Source organism: Arvicanthis niloticus, chromosome 7 (genome assembly GCF_011762505.2).
Source record: "Arvicanthis niloticus isolate mArvNil1 chromosome 7, mArvNil1.pat.X, whole genome shotgun sequence".
NCBI classification, from domain to species: domain Eukaryota; kingdom Metazoa; phylum Chordata; class Mammalia; order Rodentia; family Muridae; genus Arvicanthis; species Arvicanthis niloticus.
In genome coordinates this window covers 40,626,026-40,638,340 of record NC_047664.1, presented here as the reverse complement: position 1 = coordinate 40,638,340, position 12,315 = coordinate 40,626,026, and the positions used below count along the sequence as shown (strand labels likewise).

General features: G+C 49.0%; 1 protein-coding gene across 2 annotated transcripts in view; it reads right to left on the bottom strand.

The window, feature by feature from the left end:
* Afap1 (actin filament associated protein 1) overlaps positions 1-11,974 on the bottom strand; it is a 109,771-nt gene extending 97,797 nt beyond the window's left edge. The window contains exon 1 of one of the 2 annotated variants that reach the window (XM_034508766.2): positions 11,753-11,974. The gene's annotated coding sequence lies outside the window, so the exon portion shown is untranslated. The remainder of the gene's footprint in view (positions 1-11,752) is intronic. The other variant, XM_034508765.2, reaches the window with a different exon arrangement.
* Between the last annotated feature and the right edge of the window lie 341 nt (positions 11,975-12,315).

Below are 12,315 nucleotides of genomic sequence, written 5' to 3'. Positions count from 1 at the left end.
GCGGGCAGTATGGTCTGGACAGGAGAGCTGCAGACCATTTCCCCCCAAGAAACCACAAGTGACCCATGGGGGAGGCTCCGGCTGCTATAAATACTCAGTGGCAAAAACTGATGTCATGCCTTTCAGACAGGGGCTGCCACATGAAGCCAGGCCGGCAAGCAGCGCACAGCAGTGCAGGCACAGCAAACCAAATTGTCTCAGAAAGACTTCTCAAGGCTGAGGAGCCTCAGGCACCGATCCCCCTGCACGGACGAGCGCCTCAGCTCCACTGTCATGTGAGCGGAAGTGCATTTTCAGGTCTGTACAAAAAAATTCTTAAAAAATATTCTCCACATCTGAAATTCCTCTCCAGAAAAGAAAAAAAAAAATTGCACTGCAGGAAAGGAGCTGGGAAACAGCTCAGCCAGTAAAGTTCTTGCCATGCAAGCTTGGGAGGTTGGAGGACGGACACAGTTCCATCTCCCGCACCCATGTAGAGGGCCAGGTGATGGCACAATGACAAGGCAGGGTGATTATAGCTGTCAGTGCTTGGGGTAGAGACAGAAGAATCCTGTGGCTCAAAGGCCAGGCAGCCTGCCCGAATCGGTGATCTCCAGGTTCAATGAGAGACCTTGTCTCCAAAAATAAGTTGGATGATTCCTGAGAAGAGCCTGGGGTTGACCTGGTCTCTACATATGTACACTCGAGTGCACATGTGCGCGCATACATACACACACACACACACACACTCACTCACACTCACACAATCAATCAATCATTAAAGAAATAAATAAATGAGACAATCTAGGAGAGGAACTGCGCTCAGGAGCTACTGACCATCACAGCAATGCAACCTCTTTGCAGCAACATGCAGGAGGCAAACAAATTCTGAAATTATAAAACAATCGCAGAGCCCTGTCTAACACATACTATGAGACCTAGGAAATTGTTGTAATATCTAATTTTCCACCTGCCTATGGCATGGCAGAGAATAAAACACTTGGTCAAGGAACAGCCAACAGGCAGTCGCACATTCTGAGAATAAAATAGAACCTGATCAAGGGAATCCAGCCATGCCAATCAATATTGTGTATGTGTGCACCCTTTGAGTAACAGTTCCGTCCTTAGGAATTCAGTCCATGGGCATATCCATGAAAATCCATGAGAACTAGGAACAAGACAGAATAGTTTGCCATTCCAGAAGACTAGGATGCGCTTTCCAGAGATGGTCCAGGGAGATTGACTGTGCAACTCTGTGGTCACACTATGAAGGAACGCACTCATCCATGATGCTCAGCTGAATGCAGCCTCCTGGATGCATCCAAAAGGAAGTGACTGGGGTTCTGGGGCAGCCTTGAGAATGCTGCTGCATGCTTAGCATCAAGGCAGTTGACACAAGATTCAATGCTTTATCATAACTGCAGAATCTAATCATACTGCCTAACAGGCCTGAGCGCTGCACTAGTCAAGCTCTGGGGTAAGTGTTGTCGAAACAGGCACAGCTGAAGGCGTGAGGATGCGCTCAGAGGCAGCTCCAAGTTGGACATCAGAGAGCAATGCTGAAAGACAGCTCTCGAAGGCTTGACCATGACAGAGGATGAAAGAGCAGAAGCAGCATGTACCAAGACAGGAACACTGAAAAGAACAAGTCACCAAGTGCCACTCTCAGACTGAGCTTTAGAAAGAGGCTGAAGTTACTGGCTTGATAACAAAGTTGATGATAGTGACTGTAAAGCTGAATGCTAACTTGGAGTCTGCACCCAGATTATGAGCCTTGGAGCAGGCCAGCAACTTCACCCTGCACCTTAACAAAGGAAAAAGACAAGAGATGCTAGAAGCTCAAAGAAAATCATGCCATGTATAACTTAGCTGTAGATCGTCAAGGGGAAAAGACAAGAAGCCGTCAGATGCAGGCAGCCTGATTTCACTCCACCATCTTTATAGACAAAGGAATGTAGAACTGTATCTATTTTTAGAACACTATCAATATTCTAGAACCCTGTCTATATCTGTCTGCCAGCTGCCATAACAAAATCTTGCATTCTGCGAGGCTTAACAGCAGAAATCTATTTCTCGTCATCTCGAAGCTGGGATGTCCAAGACCTGACCCCTAAAGAGGCTATTCTTTTAGCCCTGCAGACAGCCACCTTTCTCACATGCCAAGGACGGAGGCAGTGAATGCTTTCTCATGTCCCCTCCTGACAGGGATCTGACCTCATCAGAAACCCCACCACCTTCATGTAGCCCTTGATTAGCAGAGCCCCCACCTGCTAGTGACATCCATCACACCAGTGTCAGGGATTCATCCTTAGCATGGGGGAGTGCACAAGGTCCAGTCCCCTCCTTTCAGTAACGCCTAAAATGGGGTGCGGGGGTGGGGGGAGGATATGTACCTGTAAGCGAACAGCACACTGATCCTTTTAATATCTGATGACAACCTGCAGTCGAGGATGTTAGCTCTCAGCTTCCTGCTCCAGTCACCATGCCTACCTCTTACTACCCAGCTTCCCTACTAGAATGGTCTCCTATCCCTCTAGACCCATAAGCTCAAACAAGCCTTTCTTTTAAGTTGCATTGGCCATGGTGTTTTATCACAGCCACAGAAAAGTACTAAAATTACATTGTTCACCTGTGCATCATCTGTGTGTCATGTACGGCAGAGGCTACAATGGGTCTCCAAGAAATAGAGTTACAGGTGGTTGTGAGCCAGCCCCCACGAGGTGCTGGGAACTGAACTTGGGTTCTCGGCAAGAGCCCTTAACCACTGAGCCATCTCTTCAGCCCCAGAGAACACTGTGTTCTGTTTCCGACATCTCTGAATCCTGGACTGTCCACATACACACCAGCAAGATCCCTTCCAAGTCACAAACTTCACAGAAACCTCTGGACCAACAACAAAGGTCGTAACAAAAGGAACTGCACCAAAGAGATGACAATCCTAAGGCTAACACATAAAAATTTAAAAAACACATACATTTTACATGCAAATTAGAAAATAACATAGCTGCTTTTAAAAATCTAACAAAATCCTTGAAACCAGGATGTGTGTTTTCATGAGTGAGTGAGTGTGTGTGCGCAAGCTGATCTCTCTCTCTCTCTCTCTCTCTCTCTCTCTCTCTCTCTCTCTGTGTGTGTGTGTGTGTGTGTGTGTGTGTGTGTGTACCACATATCTCCCCCCTTCAAAAACTATAAAGGAGTTTTTGAAATTTAAAACCATGATAAAAACTTCATACAAGGATCTAGAGAAAAAGTTGGAAGATTCTTCCCAAAAGGAAATCCATGGTGCTTCAAGGGCGCCTTGGACACAGCTGCCCCCTGTTATCGCCAGACATTTACAGCAGGTGAGCCTTTAAGCCCATTTGTTCAGGGTTCTTGTGGAGGTTCCATCATGGAGGCTGACTGCTTACAACACTGGTCTTTGCTGATTAGCTCAGCCTTTAGCCCCCATGCTCCCCAGGGGCTGGAGGTGGAGCTGAGATTCCCCACCCTCATCCTGCCCCTGAAGCTTCTGGCTGCGGGCCCCAGCCTGAGGCCTCCAGTCATCTCGCTGTTACGCAATGCCCATCGCTCGGGTGAAGTAATGGTGCGAGAGAAGATGTTCCTATCACCTCCAGCGTTTAGAGAGCTATGCTTTAGGTGTTCCAAAACAAGACTCAAAACTAGAACGAAGTCTGTATTTTCTTATTCTGTAGAACTATCTCACAAGACTATTCGTGGGAGGCTGGAGGGCAAAAAAGTAGGCATTGGGAGTTGGGGGAGAGTGAGTGGCCCCAACCCCACCCCTTCCACAGTCCCACTGGAGTTCTTCCTCTCCCATCCTGCTCCCACTTCCTGCTTCTCTCCTCCCCCTCCTCACTCAGACCTCCCTCCCCCACGTTTTCTCCCCTCTTCCTTCTCCTCTCTCCTCTCCCACCCCCACCCCCCACCCCCCCTGTTCTCAGCTAAAACCTTCAAAGTGGCGGCCCCTAGGGGTCAGAGCTGGAGTGGAGAAGGGTAGGGTTGATTGCTCTGTTTTTGTTTCAAGCTTTGAAGAACTTTTGACTCTTAAAACCATGCGCTTGTGTAACTGTGTTTAAAATGGGTATTTAATGTTTAAACAAAATCTGAGCCTTGACCGAGAAGAAGACCGAACAGAGTGTGCATTCCTAAGCTTTAGGGAGCCCAGCCACTTTGAAGATGTGTGGAAAGCTGTAAATCCCTCTCCCAGAAAAAAACACACCCACACACGCAAAACATCCGGAACAGGAGATCAGGGCATTCCTAAGTTCACCAAGCTCCGGTTCTATCTTAAAAGTAAAGGTTCTAGGTTTTGTTTTGGTTTGGTTTTCCTTACAGAGGTGAGGGTGAAACCCAGGCCATCCTGCACCCTAGGCAAGCACTCTGCTGCTGAGCTATCACTTCAGCCCAGATTCTGGTCCCTCATAAAATTCCTTTCAGAGCAAAGCTGACTTTGACTACACAGGGATGGGGGTGGGCAGGGTGCTTAAATGAGAACCGATAAAAAGCGCTCATGTGATAGGCTTGGTCTTACAGTTGGTGGGCCTCCTAAGTGTCTTCTTGCCCAGAGAGACTGGCTTGAATTAATGAGACCCCAGGCTTTATTTACTGGCTTCCTTTCTGCCCTGAAACAGTGGGGGTGCTGACCCTTTAGAGTGTGACTCTCAGCTGAGCTGACTCATTCCAGCTGAGTCCATTCCAGAAACAAGGGGTCCTCCATCTAAGCCTTGAGAAAGCAAGGTCCCAAATTCCCCACCTGGGTGTTTCTTCCACCAGCAGAATCTCTAAGGATTTCTTGGCAAAACTCTACTCTCAGCAGGCACTTCAGTGCTCCAAAACAAGCTGCATGAGGCTGACCAATACTGTAAACCTCCACAGAAAGTCAGAACAAAATGTCTTTGTTTCTGAAACAGGGTCTCCCTATGCAACCTGGCCTCAGACTCTCAGTGTGGCCCAGGTTGGCCTAGAACTCACTGACATCCTGCCTCTGCCTCTCTGCCTCTCTGCCTCTCTGCCTCTCTGCCTCTCTCTCTGCCTCTCTCTCTGCCTCTCTCTCTGCCTCTCTCTGCCTCTCTGCCTCTCTGCCTCTCTGCCTCTGCCTCTCAGGTAAAAGGTCTGCCACAAAATCCTGACATCCTTGGGTTTGATCCTCTGCTTCCAGGCTCAGTGTCCAGAAAGGACAAACCAACTCTTGAACTCATGAAAGTTGACCAGACACACACACACTACACACATGCTCATACATACAAATAGAATGGAATACATACAAATAGAATGGAATCTCCGTATCCCGGACAATTTGTTTAAACTGTCGGTGCCTCAGTTTACATATCCATGAATGGAGAGTAACAAAGCAACCTCACAGGATGCTGCAGTCACAGGACCAGGTGACTTCAGTGGACACAAGGACTGATCTCCATAGATACTACTAATGCCGGAGCCCTCGGACCTATAACTGTCAACAGGACATGGCAAGCTGGATCTTCCCCTCTTATCTAGGTGATCAATTGAACACACCAGCCTTCAAATCAACTTTGGAACTTTCTCTGGGTAGAAAAGCAACATGCATAAGAGATATTTTACATTTAACAGAGGCTCTATCTGAAGGTCACATGGTAGCAAAGGAAGGAAGGGAAGAAAGGAGGGAGGGAGGTAAGAAGAAAGGAAGGAAAGAAGAAAGGGAGGGAGATATGGAGGGAGGGAGGAAGGGAGGAAGGAAGGAAGGAAGGAAGGAAGGAAGGAAGGAAGGAAGGAAGGAAGGAAAGAAGGGCCTTACAGAGTGAATGGTGGTTCCCAGCTGGTAAGGAAAACGGGAACCTGGTCCTATGGTCACAAGGAACTCCCAATGGCCAATGAGACACTGAGCCCGGAAGCAACTCTTCTAGAGCTGAGTAACACTACCTTGGCAATTTCTGCTCAGCGACAGTGTGAGATGGTGTGTGTGTGTATGTTAGTTAACAAAGTTAAGTTTATGGTAGTAAGAAACTAATACAGTGAATTAACAAGAGTAGCCAGCAGCATGGCAGTCAGTAACTCCCTTAAAGTTAGAGGAAGGGTGGGGACTGGAATTTTCCTTCCTTCTTCTTCTTCTTTTTTTTTTTCAAGACAACGTTTCTCCCCAGACTGTTCTACAACTCACTTTGTAGACCAGCTGGCCTCTAGCTCACAGAGATCTGCCTGCCTTTGCCTCCAAGTGCTGAGATTAAAGGCTGTGTGCGCCACCACCACCTGGCGGGATTTCATCTAATAGCAAAGAAAAGCACTTGCCTTGCAAGCCCAGGATCCTGGGTTCAGTCACACGTGCACATGCATATTCACACACACCACAGAGAGGGATGGCCACATTCCTTCCAAAACAACAGATCACAGTTTTCATTACAGCCACAGATTTCAGGAATTCTAATTTTTCCAGAACACTACAAAATCTATGTTTCCCATAGTGCACTGCCTTTCCTTTACCAGTCCAGCAATGCCAGTGTTGCAGGAAATTCAACCATCAAAGCCCCCTAGGAAACTCTGGCTACTGGATTGAGTCACTGGTCACAGCACTGAGCCACCGCACTGTGCTTTCCCACACCACAGGAATTCTGTATGTCTGTTGTTGCCACAGAGGATGCTGTATATTAATATCTGCATTTCTCAACAGACATTCTTTGAGGCCCACTGCTGAATTTGTGAGCCTCTGTGTTCTGTTGTAACATTAGAGCAACAAAAGTGTTCAGTAGCAATTGATAAAAAAAAAAAAAAAAAAAAAAAAAAAATGGGGGGCAAGACTGGCATTGGCTCCGGGGCAGGCAATGTAGGGTTGTCAAGATGGCCTGGGGAGAGAATGACCCAAGCACCTCCTGCTGCAAGAGCTGGGCTCACCCTGACACTTGCCCCTCATTAGTAGGATACTGAGTTGCAACAAGTGGCTGTTTTTCTGGCCTTGACCTCTGACCTCCCTGACTTTTGCCTTCCCCAATCTCCAGCCAGATCCCTTAGGAGCCAAAAGATCAGGAAAGAAATCAGTCATTAAAGGAAGGTGTTTGTGGTTCTGACCTGTTACAGAAACCATCAGAAACTTAGACAGACAGACAGACAGACACACACACACACGTTTTCATATAAACCATATAAAACCGGAATCCGAACTTGATGATTTCCCCAAAATGCCTATCAAATGATACAGATCATTCAGGATGTAAAACAATGCTACATTTCCTGGCACTGCATCCAAGACTCTTGAGTGTGTATAGAAAAGCAGAAAAATCAACCCTTAATGCTGCATCTTTTTATAACTTTGGCAACATAGGCTTTTACACCTTTAAACAAAAAATCCTTTCTATTTGTAATTGCATTGAATCTTCCAAATAATAATAATATTTTTAATGGCATTACTAAGAACTAACACACTTGCACAGATCAAGGAACTGAAGCTGAGAGAACCTGACTTTGAAAGCCAAAATCTAACTCAAGTCCCCTCTCGGAGAACTATAGGAAACAATCCTAACCCAACTCACATCTACATCCCGTCAACACACAGAACGGTTCTGGACCCAAATGCAATGACAGACACAGAAACCTGAGAGTGGAAAAGGTGCCCTGGGAAACCCTGGGTGGTAGTGACACCATAACTGTAGACATACAGTCTGAAAAAAGCAATCCTCCACGGTTATGTGAAGCTACACGGTGGCTAACAGAGGTATCAAGCTGTGGAATAAGGGAAGTGACATCATGGCTTAAAACCTTCGTGGCAGTCACAGAAATCTCCAGACACAGTTGGGAGCAGACAGATGGCACCTAACCAAACTGACGTGTTCAGTGGTGAGTGAACACAGACAAGAGGACAATAGCGAAGAAGTCAAGATCTACCCCTATCCCTGTGCAGCCTCCCCACAAAGACTCCTGTCACTCTGTCTAGACAGAAATCAAGACAGCTATGAATGAAAAATGCTCATCGAGATGAGCCTGAGCCAGCTAGAGCCCGAGCTAAATATCAAAAAGAAAAATGAAAAACAGAGAAAAACTAGTGGAGTTTTAAAGATGTCTCATAAAGTAAATGTCCCCAACACAGCATAGCCCCTGGAGTACTGAACAGAGGAAAGAAATTGGAATTAAAAGGGGATATGTCACAGTAAAGAGTGTTACCCTTAGACAGAACTGCCATCATCAACTTTCAATCCCTGCCCTTATCTAGATAGCAAAGAGAACTGTGTCCTTTCTACACACAGACACCCGGCCAGAAGAAACACTGCACACTGAATCCCCACCTCACCACAGATGCGCAGATTAGCACGGAAGGGTTGGCTTCTGCTCCTGAACTCCTCTACCAACCCCTTGACACACGATGTCCCTTTTTACACACACTGAGATCAAATGAGCCTTTCAACATTTAGTCAGAGCCCAGGGCATCTACTCAGGGCACTCTCAAGATTCCACTTGTTTCAGAGTCTCTCAAGTAAAATCCTGGCTATAGACTGGGACCGTTGCACCGTTGGCAGACTCCATCGACAACACACCAACAGATGCTCTTGAGAACAGATCTGCACCCAACGGCTTCATTAAGGGAGGAATGTGATACAGTGGAGATGCAAACAAACACAACTATGCTTTGTGGGTAAGAGGGTGTGAGGGCTGAGAAACAGTTTATGGTCAAGGATGCTTGTTGCTCAGGGAGTCTGGTTTTCAGCACCCATATCAGGAGGCTCCTGTCTGCCTGCAACTCCAGACCCAGCAGATCTGATGCCTTCTTCTGACCTCCAAAGGCATTCCATGTGTATGTGCACATATGCATGCACGTGCATCCACACACATCCACACCTCCCTCTCTCTCTCTCTCTCTCTCTCTCTCTCTCTCTCTCTCTCGTGGGGGTATAAATCTTTAGAAAGACCCAAAATGAATTTTCATTTTAATTTTTCAAAAAGCGTGCAAGGCAACACCAAAAAGTGCAAGCTTCCATCATACACACTTATCCCATACACTGATGATTTACCCAGCCTTTTGACATTTTATTTTACTTAATGTCTATAAGTGTTTTGCCTCCATATGTCTGTCATACCACGTGCACACAGTGTTCACAGAGGCCAGAGATGGCATTAGGTGCCCTGGAGCTAGACCATGCAGGGTAGGACACAAGCCCCAGGTCCTCTGCACGAGCAGCCAGCAACCTTGACCGTGAGCCATCTCTCAGTCCTCGGCTCAACCTTTGTAAAAAGAAACTGAAAAGCAAGGAAGTAGCTTGCTCTTGAGACTACATTTTTCAAATATCTCCTTTATATCTTTGCCATAGGCCAACTTCCTTCTGCTATATTTGGTTAAAAGAATGAAGGGTTCAGCCAAGAATGTTCCTTAAAATTGTCTAGTTGAAGACCTTCAAAGGTGAGAAGGCTAAAACCTAGAGGAGAAACTACCCGGGAAGGACAGTAAATCAACTTTGGGGCCAAAATTAGACTCAATGAACTCTGTTTGAGAACTCTACATCATAAAACAAACCCAGTCAGACAGGTAAAAAAAAAAAAAAAAAAAAAAAAAAAAAAAAACCTTTAATATCTTTGGAGAGTCGTGGCTTTGTAGCTTTAAAACAACATGAAAATACCTGGATTCATGGTGTAGACAAAGGCCCTCTCATTTGGCCCCACCTCCTGCCTGCTCTGGGCACAAACTGAGTCTGTTGGGGGGAGACGGGTGTGTGTGTGTGTGTGTGTGTGTGTGTGTGTGTGTGTGTGTGTTTCCCCCAGCTATGATAGGTACTTTTGGCTCAAACTCACAATGTCCCTGAAGTTCACAGTCCTGAAGGACAGGACTAACACAGGAAGATTCAGAGAGAAAGGTTGATGAGGCCGAGGCTTGCCAGAGCTCAGCACCCAGAGCTGAGCTGGTGCAAGCGCAGAAGCAGAAGAGGGCAGAGACTAATCGGGGATCTTCTAACAGGACAAGGATGGCTCTCAGTTCAGTTTTGTATCCTATCCCTGCTATTAGAGTCAGGCTCTCTTTTAGGACAAATTGTGGGTTGCTTATTGAAACTCCTTGTTCCAACTGCAGCCTGCCCTCTCCCCACAAAAAACACTGCCTTGATCACACACACACACACACACACACACACACACACACACACACACATCATCATCATCATCATCATCATCATCCCTGATACATGACAAGTGGGTTTTTTTAAAGCTCGAAGCAGCAGTGTCTAATGAATGGCTTCCACATTAGTTAGTAGCTGAGGAGAACCCAGCCTGAGGACCAGCGTCAGGTCCCCTCCCTGAACCTCACCCCAGGGCTGCCTTCATAATAAATCTGATCTCCAACTGTAACTGCTTTGGCTTGGTTCCCTGGGTGTGGATTTTCTTGATTCAAACGCATTCTGCAGCCCGCCAAGTTCTTGGGAGAGTTTCCTCCACTTGCCAGGCGCTGGCTGGGAGTTACAAAGTCAACTCTTTGGCTTTCCAGATTTTTTTTTTTTCTTCCCAACGGAAGAAATCAAGAAGCTGGGGGCAGAGAGGCTCTGCTCCCTCCAATCAGCACCGGCCTCTAGGTCGCCAGGCCTAGCACTGGAGTAAGAAACTCCATCGCAGCTCCCAGCACAGTGACAGCCCCACGCTCACCAGGGACCCGCAGGGTGAGGGGCACATTCGCAGGCAGGCTACTCCAGAGCCCGTGTAGGCCCCCTCCACCCCCGCCCGCTCCCCGCTTCAGCTCACTGAGTAAAGACAATACGAAAACACTGAAGAGCGCGGGTGGCAGGCGGTCCACCACCTTAGGCCAACTGCGCCCAGCACGCACAGGGCTTCGCTCACCTCACCGAAACACCAGTGCCCAATGCACACCCAAAGCGGGGGCCGGAACTGAATGGGGAAAGCCTGGGTCGACAAGCCATGGGACACAGGACCAGGATCCCATTCGCGCGTATCCACGCTGTCACCCTCACTGACATACGAAATCGTACCAATACAGGGACAGAAACAGCCTTCCCACCCGCCAAGCCTCCACACACACTTAAGTCCACGTAGTTACCTCCGGAGCCATCCACACCACATAGGGAAACAGGAAGGCGCCCTCACACAAGGGTACCCTCCGCCCCCAGGTCCCTCTTGGTGACAATCAACCAGCTACATCCAAGAGGGAGGGCCGGAAAAGAGCCCACTCGTAGGGCGACCAGGACCTGGAGGCGCAGAGACCTCTGTGCCACCCGGCGGCGAGACAATGCCAGGGCGCACGGACTCGTGAGTGCTCGGGTCCATCCAGGCCGGTCCTCTCGGGGTTCCCGTCCCTCTGGAAGGGAAGGCGGTGGCCACCAACCCGGCAGCACACGCTCTGACCCGCTTCAGCCGACCGCCGAGCCGGGAACCCCAGTTTAGCCTTAGCGACTGTCCTGCAAGTCCAAATATGTGGTTTACCCTTTAGGTCTCCGATGACCGGATCTTCGAGTAGTTCCTGGAAAACCATCCCTGCCCGTTGACCGTGCGCAGCCCTGTCTGGAGACCCTGCAGGGCCTCGGGGACCCTACCTGGCCCTGGGGACTCTGACCTCCAGGGACCCCAACTTAGCTTTGGAGACCCCGTCCAGCCCCATAAAGGGACCCTGCCCTGTCGAGACTCTGCCCTGTCAGGAGTCCCTGGTCAGCCCTGCCTAATACCCCGAAGGGCCTCGAGGACCCTAGCCGGCTGCGGAGACCCTGCCCAGCCTTGTCTGGGGACCCTGCCCGGCCCAAGGCATCCAGCTTGGGACCCTGCCCGGGAACATCGTGGGACACCTGGCCCTGCTCGGGGTTCAAAGTCGCCGCCGCCTCACCTCAGGATTCAGTGGCTCGTGAGCGCTGGACGGCCGAGAGGAGCGCAGCCCGTGGAGCGCCTGCAGCCTCAACAATGGAGCCCGGGGCGGGGCCCTGCGCAGCTCGGAGATCTCACAGTCGGGACCCGGAGCCCAGACACCGCCGGTGAGAGCTGAAGCCGGAGGACTCTGCGCAGGCGCAATAGGCCCCGCCCGCCTCCATAGCTCCGCCTCCTGAGCAGCAAAAACCCGCCCTCTAGCCAATGGTGAGGAAGCTGGGAGGAGGGGGAGGGGCCAGGAGGAACAAAGAGAGGCTGGGCGGGGCCGTGGGTCTGAGCCGGCACCTCGGACCCAAGCTGACCTGATTTCGTGTTGGGCTCAAGCGCCCACGTGGACTCGGCTCAGCGGTACTCAGTGCTCATCCCAAAGCTAGAATATTAGTTCTAAAGGAAAACTGGGGCTCAAGGAACAAGATCTCCTGCCAATCGAATTATAACCTCTTCTGGTCACTCAGCAAACATTTCAAAGTGTGTCGGTATCATTAAGAGTGGAAAGAAAGAGAAAGCTCCCTTTAGGTTCTGTGC